Source organism: Vulpes lagopus, chromosome 12 (assembly GCF_018345385.1).
Source record: "Vulpes lagopus strain Blue_001 chromosome 12, ASM1834538v1, whole genome shotgun sequence".
NCBI lineage: Eukaryota > Metazoa > Chordata > Mammalia > Carnivora > Canidae > Vulpes > Vulpes lagopus.
In genome coordinates, this window is record NC_054835.1 from 23,472,309 (window position 1) to 23,484,928 (window position 12,620).

General features: G+C 40.3%; 1 protein-coding gene across 2 annotated transcripts in view; it reads left to right on the forward strand.

The window, feature by feature from the left end:
- Positions 1-12,620, forward strand: part of AP2B1 (adaptor related protein complex 2 subunit beta 1) — a 132,785-nt gene that overhangs the window by 104,683 nt on the left and 15,482 nt on the right. The window lies entirely within an intron of this gene.

Consider the following 12,620-nt stretch of genomic DNA (forward strand, 5'->3'; position numbering starts at 1 on the left):
TATTCCTGTTGAGAATACTCCTTATCCTTTTTATTAAGGTAATCAAGATTCTACTAGGCAGTATCTTTTGTCTTTATTTAACCGACACTCAACTACTGGCTTCTGGGACTCTCTTTTAGGATATATATATTAATAGCAACTGCCCTGTTTGAATAACCACTCATAAGCAGTAGACAAGTTTGATTCTGATAAGCAGAGATGGTCTAGTGAATCAGAAATCTGGCATCAATGGCAGGACATGGTTGTTCCTAAAATCCAGAATTCAATTCTAAAAACACCCAACTTTGGGATCCCTGGGTAGTGCAGCGGTTTAGCACCTGCCTTTGGCCCAGGGCGCCATCCTGGAGACCCGGGATCGAGTCCCACGTCGGGCTCCCGGTGCTTGGAGCCTGCTTCTCCCTCTGCCTCTCTCTCTCTCTCTCTATCATAAATAAATAAAAAATTTTAAAAAAAAGTCTTAAAATAAAAATAAAAACACCCAACCTTGGGACCTCGTTCATCATTAAAAAAGAAGGACTCTGAGATCAGATTACTCAAGTAACAGAGGCCCAGCCTGCAAACCTTGAGCAAATAATGAATTTCACACAGTAATTCTAAAGTGGTATTCTAATTTATAGGCTGTCATCTATTAAAATCCCAGCCATCTTTATATCATGAAGGTAAGTTAGGAGTTGATGATGAAAAATGGAATCAATTTTGATTTAATAAATAATTGGAAAGTAGGGGCAGCCCCCATGGCTCAACGGTTTAGTGCCGCCTTCAGTCCAGGGCGTGATCCTGGAAACCCGGGATCGAGTCCCATGTCGGGCTCCCTGCATGGGGCCTGCTTCTCCCTCTGCCTGTGTCTCTGCCTCTCTCTCTCTCTCTCTCTCTCTCTCACATAAATAAATAAAAAGTCCTTAAAAAAATAATAATTGGAAAGTAGATTTAACCATGGGATCTTTATGCAGTAGAGGACTTTGAATAAAAAGTGGATACTTCTTTCTAGTTCCTGTGTTCTCATTATGGCTGATAATCTTTATGCAAAGCCTTAAAGCCTTATGCTATATCATGCGTTGGAATTATTTTCTTTTTTAAAGTTTTTATTTATTTATTCATAGAGAGAGAGAGGCAGAGACACAGGCAGAGGGAGAAGCAGGCTCTATGCAGGGAGCCCGATGTGGGACTCGATCCTGGATCTCCAGGATCACACCCCAGGCTGCAGGTGGCGCCAAACCACCGGGACTGCCCCATGCGTTGGAATTAAAGAGAGCTCACTGGGATTTTTCTCAGCTGGATTAAAGCCCACTTGAGAGCCATATCCCGCCCTCATTCATATTTACACTGTCATATTTTGCTGTAGTACCATGTTCAATGACATAAAAGAATTTGCTTTATTCACAATTTTTATGTAGGAGTTATGCATAGGCTTCATGATATTGAGGTCCATACACCTTAAAAATAAAACTTTCAAGCTCTATTTCTTTTTTTTTTTTTTAAGATTTATTTATTTGAGAGAGAGAGCAAAAGGGAAGGGACAGGAGACGGGGAGAGAGAGAATATCAAGCAGACTGCATGTTGAGTGGCAGAACCCACTGCTGGGCTCAGTCTCAACCCTGATGACATGACCTGAGCCAAAACCACTAGTAAGACACTTAACCAACTGAGCCACTCAGCCCCAAGCCCTATTTCCGATGGAGTTTACTTTGTATTCACAGTGATGACATCTCAACATCTACAGGAATACTACTAGTCATTTACTACCCTAAAATGTCCTGTTCTTCTTAAAATTGTTAAAGTTACTTGTAATGAACTAAAATACGTCTTTCAATTCTATGTGTAGAACCTAGTTCAACAGCTTGCGGCTTTATATTTTTATTTATTCATTTGTTTATTTTCAGCTTGCGGTTTTATAGAATAAGTTTCTCTCTAAATTAAGGCTCATAGGGCCTGAAAATCAGTTAGATGAGCCTATAATGAAAATATATTCAGTCTGAATTCATTTTCCTTCAGTCCACTTCAGGAAAGCCTTTGTATGCACTGCAAATAGATGTCAGTTTCATTGTTCTAATTTTAAGTAGAAAAATTGGCTAGAAATAGAGACACTGGTAAATGTACTTAGAATCAGTTACAGTTTAGAGACCAAGGAAAATATTTAATCATTTTTGAGAAGTGTGTGAATAAATGGTGGTCCTTGGTTTGGTAGCAGTGTTCCTTTCCAGGAAGGAGTGGAAAAGCTAAAAGCACAAAACTTCTCAATTCCACAGCTCATGCTTCTGAGAATAATTTCTGTCCCTTCTATGTCTGACCGGTTGCCCCAGTAAAAGTACTGAGCCAGCATCTGCGCATGGTGGCCTGCCCATGTGCCCAGTCATCTTGGAAACCATATGCCCTCCTTTTGCCCACATTAAGGTTAGATAATATACCTGGGCAAAGCACATACACACCTTTGAACCCATTTGATTTCTGATTTGCTGCTAACTAATCTGAGGCTGTATGTTTAGCACCTAGAACCTACTTTAGGTTCTAGATCACTTTTAGCCTAGGATTTTAAAATGAGTAATGTTCATTCTTTCTCATTATTGAGGTCTGTGAATTTCCATTGGGTCTTCTGTCTTATGACGTACCAGACTGAGGTGTAGATCATCTAATCACTTTAACTGGTAGTTAGTTCACTAGTCCTGTCTTTACTGTTTTGTGATTCAGTACGGTATGTATTAAATGTATTTTTAAGTTTAACAATAAGCCCTACATAGCAAAAAGTTCATGCTGTCACAGCAAGTAGTATTCTGAGAGATGGCAGCCACAGCCAAAGGCACATCAGCCAGACCTCTCAAGGGAAAGAGAGAGAAAGTGGTGCCTTTAGGTTTAGAGCCTGTATAGGTCTCACAGAACCTCTTCAGGGTAAGACTGTAGAGTTTGAGGAACTGTCAGGCAGGGTGAAAGGTCTATGAAAATATTGCTGGCTATATCTGGCAACTGAAACTGGATAGAGTCCTTCTGTTGTAGGCTTCTAGAGGGAGAGAGAATCTGGGGTTTGCAGTAGAGGCTTCTGGATAGTAACCAGATTGGTCAGCACATTATGGCAGGTGCGTTCTATATTGGCAGAACGAGATCACATTTACATTTGCTCTAGGTTTCTGATTTAATTTGCGTGACATCTAAAACTTCTTAAAACTGTGGGAGCTACCTGGAATGGAAACAGATGCCATGGATCTTAGCATTACTTTCCCTTGACCCAGGTTCCTTATGAAGCACACAGCTGCCCTCTCCAGTGACCCTCTCCACTGGTTCTATCAGAGTGGTGATGACTGCTTAATTTTTGCTATACCCTGCCCTGGTAGAGTCCTGCCAATCTGGAAGAACTTGTGTTGATATTTTTTTCTAAGTGGAAAAGTCAAAATGCCAGCAGTGATCTTTAGGGCCCTTTGTGATCTAGCCATACCTCCTTGATTGCATCTGGCACCCCTTTCCTTACTCCACTGTGGCCACACTGGCTCTCTTGCTGATTCTTAGATAGGTATGCTGCCACTGAAGAGCCTTTGGATTTGCTGTGTCCCATGACTGGAATGTTCCTTTTCCCAGTCTCTATATCTGCATGGCTTACTTCCGTCTTCAGGCCTTTGCTAAAACAGTACCATTTTAACAAGTCTTCCTCTCTCTGTTCCAAGTACTCTTGACCCTCCCTTACTCTTATTATTTTTCCCCAGAGCATTTATCCATGTTAAATACTATTTAATGTGCTTATTCCTGATCACCTCCACCTCCTCTCCCACTAGAATGCAGACTAAATGGGCAGCAGCTTTTGTGTCTCTGGGTTTTTTCTGCACTGGTATTATCTCCCAGCATCTAGAACAATAAGAGTACCTGTGGCACACAGTACTTAATAAATATTTGTTGTTGAATGAACTTTTTGTTTTCATTTAAGGAAGTATTTACAAATATCAGATGCATGTGGTTCTTGAACCAAACTTAGCAAGGCCATCTCCTTGTTTTAGCAATCAGAGTATCCCTAGATAACTGTCTCTCTCTGGCTGCTGTTCTCAGTGGCCTTATAGTCTACTCCCCGACTCTGAATTAATAGCCTTTTACCTGGGTGGGTCTGGTCCCAGTCCTAATTTTTTTTTTTTAAGATTTTATTTTTAAGTAATCACTACACCCAATGTGGGGCTCAAATTTATAACCCCGAGATCAAGAGTCACGTGCTCCACTGAGCCAGCCAGATGCCCCTCAGTTCCAGTTCTCATCTGAGGACCACAAGTACCAATTCATTTTCTCTTAAATGGGCTGAGCAGACATTAGAAGCTGTTGCTTCTTTTTTTTTTTTTTTAATTTTTTTTTTTAATTTTTATTTATTTATGATAGTCAGAGAGGCAGAAACACAGGCAGAGGGAGAAGCAGGCTCCATGCACCGGGAGCCCGACGTGGGATTCGATCCCGGGTCTCCAGGATCGCGCCCTGGGCCAAAGGCAGGCGCCAAACCGCTGCGCCACCCAGGGATCCCTAGAAGCTGTTGCTTCTTTACTCTGTTCATCAGTATTTGAAGGGGCAAGAGCACAGCACATTAATGAACCTAATTCCAAGATTGGAGAGAAGTAGGAAAATAGAATATGTTACTGTTCTAGTATTTGGAGAACTTTTTCTGCTGCTAATCTTTGTGTGCCACTTTAAATAAAACAAACTGCCACCATGCAGCTACTTACTTAAACTGCTATCCTAATTGCCTTAGACTATTTTGGATAATATTTTCAGAGTAAATTTGGAAGCTGAAGGGTGCTCTATAAGTGCCTTAGAGCCTCAGAGAAAATAAAAATCATTTGAATGCCTGATAGGAATTAGAGCTGAACAATTCCCTTTTACTGTGAGACCAGAAAGAAGCCTTTTTCATAGTCCTGATAGACACAGAGCTACAAGGAGACAAATTTTAATAGGAAGAGCAAAAAAGGTTGCCTTTGCCAATAGATATTCATTGTATCTCATTGCTCAATTCTTTGCTAGAAAACAATTTTTTCAAATACTCAAGACAGTCTTAACTTTTGCCTTTAAAGAGGAAAAAAAAGTAAAGAAATTTTTGAAAGTGAATGGTCTAGCACTTCTCAATTCCAGAATGTTTGCACTTGCTATCAGAAGAGTTTACTTTGGTGGGAATGGGTGTGATTACTTTTAAATTCAGAGATAAGGAGTAAAAAGGTTGAGACCCCTTTAAGCTGAAATCCACTCTGGCATGAGCTGTTATAAAGCTGGCACTGGAGACTGCTGATAGTGAGGCGTGGTTCATGTGGCTTTAGTGACCTTGAGGGGTGGGCTGCTTTTTCTGCTCCCCCCCCCACATGGGTCATCTTGTATGAGAATTGTGACCTATCCACCTCGTTTCCAAATGGCTTTGAAGGAAGGGGAATTATTTTTTAAGGCAGTGCTTGAGGGTCTGATTCAAGTTTCAAAAGAATTACCCAATTTCCAGTAGCTAACCCTGCTGCGCCTTGGGGTTCTTCCAGTGGACAGTCATCATTCTGATTTATTCCTGCCCAAGTGAGAAGATTTTGACTCTTTTAATCCAAGAGTCTTTTAAACTACCATCTATCCATACCACTTTACATTAATCTCATTGGTGTTCTATAGATTTTAAGTCAGCCTGTGTTCTAATTCGTAGTGTAAACTCTTTGGGAATTTTTTGAGATTGAGATTAAGCAGATCCTATGATAGGATAGAGACCAGGGAGTCTTGGTTATTTTGGTTTCTTTTCACCTCCTTTCAAAACAGGGCCTACTGAGAGAGCTTGGCTCTTAGCATCTGGTTGCCTTTCTAAAGCCCAGTAATTATATATGCTACTAGAGGATTTACAGTTTGAGCTCATCTGGGGACCTTTTCTTTCCCTTCCAAGAGCTGTTTGAACATGGAACCTTCAAATGCTGCAGTGCATGTTGTTGCCCAAGAGGAAATTAGAGACATGAAGCCACTGCTTTTTTTTTTTTAAGATTTTATTTATTTATTCATGAGAGACACAGAGAGAGGGGCAGAGACATAGGCAGAGGGAGGAGAAGCAGGCTCCTTGCAGGGAACCTGATGCAGGACTTGATCCTAGGACTCCAAGATCATGCGCTGAGCCTAAGGCAGACGCTCAACCACTGAGCCACTCAGGTGTCCCGGAGCCACTGCATTATCAGGAGATGGGAAACCTGTCAAATTTTCCCAGTAAGAAGTTCCACTGTCCACGCACTCTTAACAATGAGAAAGTACTAACCTTTTGAGAGTAAACAAGTATGGCTTTTATCTATGATAAGCAACAGACTGTTACTGTTTGAGGGCTGCTCAGCTGCCAGATAATCCCATCTGATTTGTTGGGTGGAGTAAGAAAGAACACAGAGAGAGAAGGTTTAAGTTTGAATCTCAGTCTTGGAAGTAAACTTAAAGAAAGATGCAGTTCAAGTTCAAATTTAATTAGCATCAGAAGGAAAGTAAATTGACATTTTCAGTGGCAGGTTTCGTTATTATTTCTGCTATATATTTTTTTATTTCTGCTATATTTTTAACTGTAATTTCTTTACTACTTTAAACTTCAATTTTTGAGAATTCTCAGTGTATTGATCAATAGGGCTTGAAATGGAAGACCATATTTATACTAAAGATGATAGATATTTTTTGGCATTGACCAGGAATGCAGAACTACAGCTAGTAACTCCAGCAGCTATCAGAAAGAGCTACTTCTACTTGAGTCTCATATGACATATATCACACAGTTGGAGTCAGTGCCATTAAAAACCTGTCACTCAGAGCCATTCCCCCAGGATCTGTGGACTAGGTGGTATGGCGCTTAAAACACATCTGAATCATCATTCCTCAGAGAACTGGAGATGGTTGGCGTCACTGCCTGGTCCTAGCTTGGACCAGCCTGCAAATAATCTTTCCAAAAGCTAAATGGAGAGGAGGAATGAAAGAAAAAAATATTCTTCAGAGACTTGGAAAGGTCACAAGTGACGTCATGGAAGAGTAGATGATACACTCTCAGAGGTGAGCCTTGTGCCACTTGCCTGGGTTTTTCCTGTGGCAATGCCTCCTGCAGTTATCTCTGGCCGCATTTATCAGAGTTCAGACTGAGTTCATCTCGTACCTTTTTATAGTACTTTTGAGTACACTGGAACAAGGTTAGAATATTAATTTAGCCTGTTCGTCTCCAGCTGTGCACCATAAAGAGACTGCAGCTATTGCAGTAGGCTTCCTATACTATGGAAGGAAACTAATTGCTGGTTACAGGCTGAAGCTGACAGGCTGCACTTTCCCCAGCAGCCACTGAAAGTAACTTTTAAAAATCATTATTATTATTTAGCATTTATAGCCCGCTCTATGTTTTCCAAGTACCTTATAATCATTTCTATTTGCTCCTATTGATGTCCCTGAGAAGCGAGTTCATATTGCGATGGCCACATGTTGCACGTGACAGAACAGAGGAATAGAGGATTAGGTCATCTGCTCTTTAGTACCATCTGTGATCCTGTTTTAAGCATCCTCAGAGCAGAAGCTGAGGTGTGCATTCTGTTCCTATGCCCGTTGAATCCATTTCTTCACTGCTTGCCTTTAATATGGTGTATATTATGGCTTTTATACTTTCTTGACCGAAACTTACAGGAAGAAATGTGAAATGTATTTCACACTATATACCCCCCCACACACACACACACATAGACACAACACATACGTAAAACTGAAACAGTATTGGGAAACCACTTAACTCTTCATGAGATGCACTGATATTTTCCATTCTATTTTATTTTTTTAAAGATTTATTTATATATTTTGAGAGTGAGAGCTCTGGCAGGAGGGGCAGAGGGAGAAGGAGAGATCTTAAGCAGACTCCCCACTGAGTGTGGAGCCTGACACAGGGCTTGATCTCATGACCTGAAATCATGATTGGAGCCAAAACCAAGAGTCAGATGCTTAACTAGCTGCACCACCCGGGGCCCCCTCTATTTTATTTTTTTATACCAGTTTCAACCACTGTATTAATTTTAAGAAGCATCATTTGATCATGAGCCACAATTTTAAACAATTTTTAAACTGCTAGGAGGTACTTAAAGTGAAGAAGACATGTGGCACATTTTTCCTGGAGCATCAGTTTTACTCAAAGGAGAGGAATAAATGTTTTTTCATATTAAAACGTACAGATGCATTATGGAATAGCATGGACCTTCAAATAAATTTTGTTCTTATGGTGGGCTACTTGACATTATACTCCCAGTCCTGACCCTGCCTGCTATTTCCACCTCAGTATATACATCCATACTTTCCTGTTCTGTTAAGGGAAGTATGCTAGAAAAAATTTGAGAAGTACTGTCCTTTTGGAAACTTTAGATTAAGTTTATATGTTTTCTAAACCTAAATGGTTTCCAAGTACTTTGAGTAGTATATTTTACAAGTAGTATTCTTGAGTACTCTGTACCAGTTGCTGTTGTGGAAACTGAGAATACAGTAGTGAACAAGAGACAACCCCTTCTTTCATAGCTTTATATTTTGCTGGAGAGTAGGGTATATGTGGCACAGGGACAAGCAATAAATCAATGAATAAGTAAAATCGTATGTCAGATGAGGGCAAGGGAGGAAAAATAAAGCCAAGATTTGGCTAGGCAGTCCTTGGGTTAGAGATAAGATCATGTGGATTTTTTTAAATATGTTGGTTGTGGAAAACCTATGTGGAAAGATAATATTTGATTAAGCAATGACTTAAGGAGGCTGGGAATGAGCCATGCAGATTTCTGGAAGGAGAGAATTGGAGACAGAAGATCCAGCAAATGCACAAAGCCATGAGATAGCAGAGTACCTATTATGTGCAAGGGAAAACAGCAGGCCCCTGTGACTGACATGGAGTTAGCAGAGAGAGGGAGTCACAGCACATAACATCAAAGAGGTAATAGGCATCGGATTATAGGCGATTGTAACTTTGATTTTTATTCTGAGTGAAATGGGAAGTCATTGGAGGTTTGAGCACAGAGGTATTTATGAGCTGACCCACATTTTAAGATCCCTCTGGCTGCTGTGTTGAGAATAGATTGGAGAAGCTAAGTGTTACAGGGGGTGGAAGAGGCAGGTGCAGAAGCAGGGGGACTATTAGAAGGCTTTGTGGTATTCTATTTATTGAGTTTGGAAGGACAGTAGGAGGTTCTGTTTAGGGATGGGAGGGGAGATCAAGAAATCGGTTTTGGACTTGTTCATTTTGAGAGATTAGTTATCCAGGTGAAGATACTAAGGCCGTTGGGATATATATGTCATAATTTATTTCCCATAGGCTAAGCCACCAGGGCTTACCATAGGCATTGATTTTAAAACTCTTAGAAAATAGTTCTCCAGTTTGTCTGGATTATGTCTTTCTACTCTGGACCTGTTGGGACAGTGAATTTCAAAATAAGAAAAGTGAAGCAATCGGGGATCCCTGGGTGGCGCAGCGGTTTGGCGCCTGCCTTTGGCCCAGGGCGCGATCCTGGAGACCCGGGATCGAATCCCACATCGGGCTCCCGGTGTATGGAGCCTGCTTCTCCCTCTGCCTATGTCTCTGCCTCTCTCTCTCTCTCTCACTGTGTGCCTATCATAAATAAATAAAATTAAAAATATATATATATATATAAAAAAAAATAAAATTAAAAAAAAATAAAATAAATAAAATAAAAAAAAAAAAAAAAAGAAAAGTGAAGCAATCAATATTATACTCTTAAAGGTTCTGTTTGAGTAAGAGAAGGTACCATCCGGATTGGAGTAGAACTGGCTTCATGCTGTTTTTCCCTTGATTCTTTTTGGCTTAAACTCCTAAAGAGTGATTGGCATATCCTTGGAGAATCTAGTATTCGGGTTGTGATTTACTACCTATGTTATTCTTAGCATATAGATGTTATTTTAGCTCAGCGATTTGAAATAAAAAATAGCTTTTATCTATTATCCCTGCCTTGTTGAGTACCAATTTGCCTAATGAGAGTTGTTAATAGAATTGTGTTATGCATACAGATAATAATAGAGGTAGAAAAGGGGTTGGGAAATCGGTGTTTCTTTCCATTTGCTCAATATCTTCCCTTTAATTTCATGCAACAAATATTTCTTAAGCCAGTGAATGAGAGGCCCTGCACTCAGCTCATTATATTGTGAGTGAGGCAGATGTATACAGTCTTTTTATGTTATGGTAGAAGTATATGCACTAGGTGCTATGGGGAGAGACGAGAGTTTTCCTCAGAAATCTTAAGCTTGGGGCAGCCCCGGTGGCTCAGCGGTTTAGCGCTGCCTTCAGTCCAGGGTGTGATCCTAGAGACCCAGGATCAAGTCCCACATTGGGCTCCCTGCATGGAGCCTGCTTCTCCCTCTGCCTGGGTCTCTGCCTCTCTCTCTCTCTCTCTCTCTCTCTCTCTCTCTCTCTCTCTCTGTCTCATAAATAAATAAATAAATAAAATCTTTAAAAAAAATCTTAAGCTTGAACTGAATCTTAAGATTAAATAGGTTTTTTCCAGGCAGTTGAAGTTTCTGGAGAACCATATATTCTTGAATCAATGCAGTTCTAGCCAACAGTACAACTTTGAGAGCTACAAAATGCAGTGTTTGAAAAGCTAATGTAAAAGAAGGGAACTGCCTCCCCTAGTATGACCTGTGCTGTCGATCCTATAAAGAGATATTTACTAAGAACACAGTAGCAAGAAGAATCATTAGGCCAACAGTTTGCTAATAAGCCTGTTTTCCCTCTTGTCCAGTCCCTTTTTAGCATAGTAGTAATACTACGTTAGAGCATCTGTAAGATTTCACTTACATCTATTATAGTTATCAGAATTCTGAATAAATATGTAAACAAGATGGTGAAAAAAGAGAGAATTTTTCTTTCACAAATACTTGTTCTATTACTTCCTATAAGCCAGGCACCATTCTAAGTGCTTTGCTGCAGATATTAACTCACTCCTCCCAAAACAACCAGTGGATTTTGTACCATTGTCTCCATCTGCAGCAGGACCCTGAGCTGAGTACTGCTCACCCACAGTCACATAGCTAGTCAGTGTGCCAGGGTCAGAATTTGAGATCAGGTGGTCTGGTCTGGTTCCCAAGTACACTGACTTGGGTGTCCCACTTCTCAGAATTATTCTAGAGCAAAAATCCAAGAATAGTCTTCAGGATGTCCTGAAACCCCTGATTATACGTTAAAATGTTGCATGCACGTTTTTCAGGAAGAGTCTCCAAGACTTCAGTCTATTTGTCAAAAGGGTCCCAAAGAAGAATGGTTTAGTAATACCTAGAGGAGCTTTTTCTGTCTTTTTCCATTGCTAGAGAGCTCCATTTAGAAGAGGGATTCCCTCAGAAGAACTAGATATTATTGTAAGCCTGTTCATACTTCTTAGCTGACATTATTCTAAATTAATTGCTTATCTGGTTGATCTTCCTAGGGACTTTTCCCAAAATACACATGCCAGGTCCCAGATTTATATTATTATTTACATGGGATGAAACGCTGGCATCTGTTTTGGAAAAATCTCTCCAGGTGATTCTAATATGTCTGATTAAAAACCGCTAGTGTGGGGGCACTTGGGTGGTTCAGTCAGTTGAACGTTTGCCTTGGGCTCAGGTCATGATCCTGGGGTCCTGGGATCAAGCCCCACGGTAGTCTCTCTGCTCAGCAGGGAGTCTGCTTCTCCCTCTTTCCCTCTGCCCCTTTTCTGCTTGCTCACTCTCTCTCAAATTAATAAATAAAATCTTTTTTTTTTTTTTTAAAGAATCATTAATAGAGCCACCTGGAGGACAAAGATTATATTTTCTGCATTCTTCATTGTATCACAAATGTTTGGGACATAGTAAAACACTAATGAACATTTGAATGGATGGCACATTGTGAAATATGACTGCTTTTTATTCAAAGATGATAGTAATGATAAAATAAGAGTTCTTTTCTCATTGCTGAGGACTGGATGCATTAGAAAATACTCTCTTTCCCAGCAGCCCACAACTGGTATAAATCTTTTCAAGTGGTGCTCTAGTACATCTAAAAGGATGTTTGAGGACATTGTTCCTGGGGTTAGTTACTCTGCTTATATTTACCAGACTCAAGCTTTTTGAGAATCCTGCTGTCTCAGCATTTTGGGCATCAGATTATGAGACATAGGTCAGAAACTCCTAGGGGATTTGTCATTTAAAAGCACAAATTACAAATTAATTTGATGGGTTCTTCTGAGAGAGCAAGAAGAGAAGGATGGTGTTGAGTAGACATAAGCACATTGTGAAGAGGAAATAAAGATACTGTTAAAGCTAAGGGAGAGGAGTTGATAATCTAGTTCTTCTAGTAAGAGAACTAGAAGAACTTAAGAAAAGGATATTTGGATCCCATAGCCAAAATTTTGATAAAGAGCTAGATATGCTTTTGCAGTGTGGACATTTGCCCCGAAGGGGCAGGGGGGTAGCACTTTTTTTACTTGATTTGCTTAGAGCAAAATGAAAAAGAAAATAGGCATGGTTACCGATTATGGGACTTGCCCAGAGAAATGTTTTCCTGTAGTGCCGAGAGCGTAGATAAGTTACTAGTGACAGAAGTCAGTGGGAAGTGGTGGTTTAGAGCGGTTCTCCTCCTCCTCGCCTTTCTTAAAGTATGTGGTTTTTATAATCTGCTGCAGTGGAACCTGCCTGTTTCTGCGTAT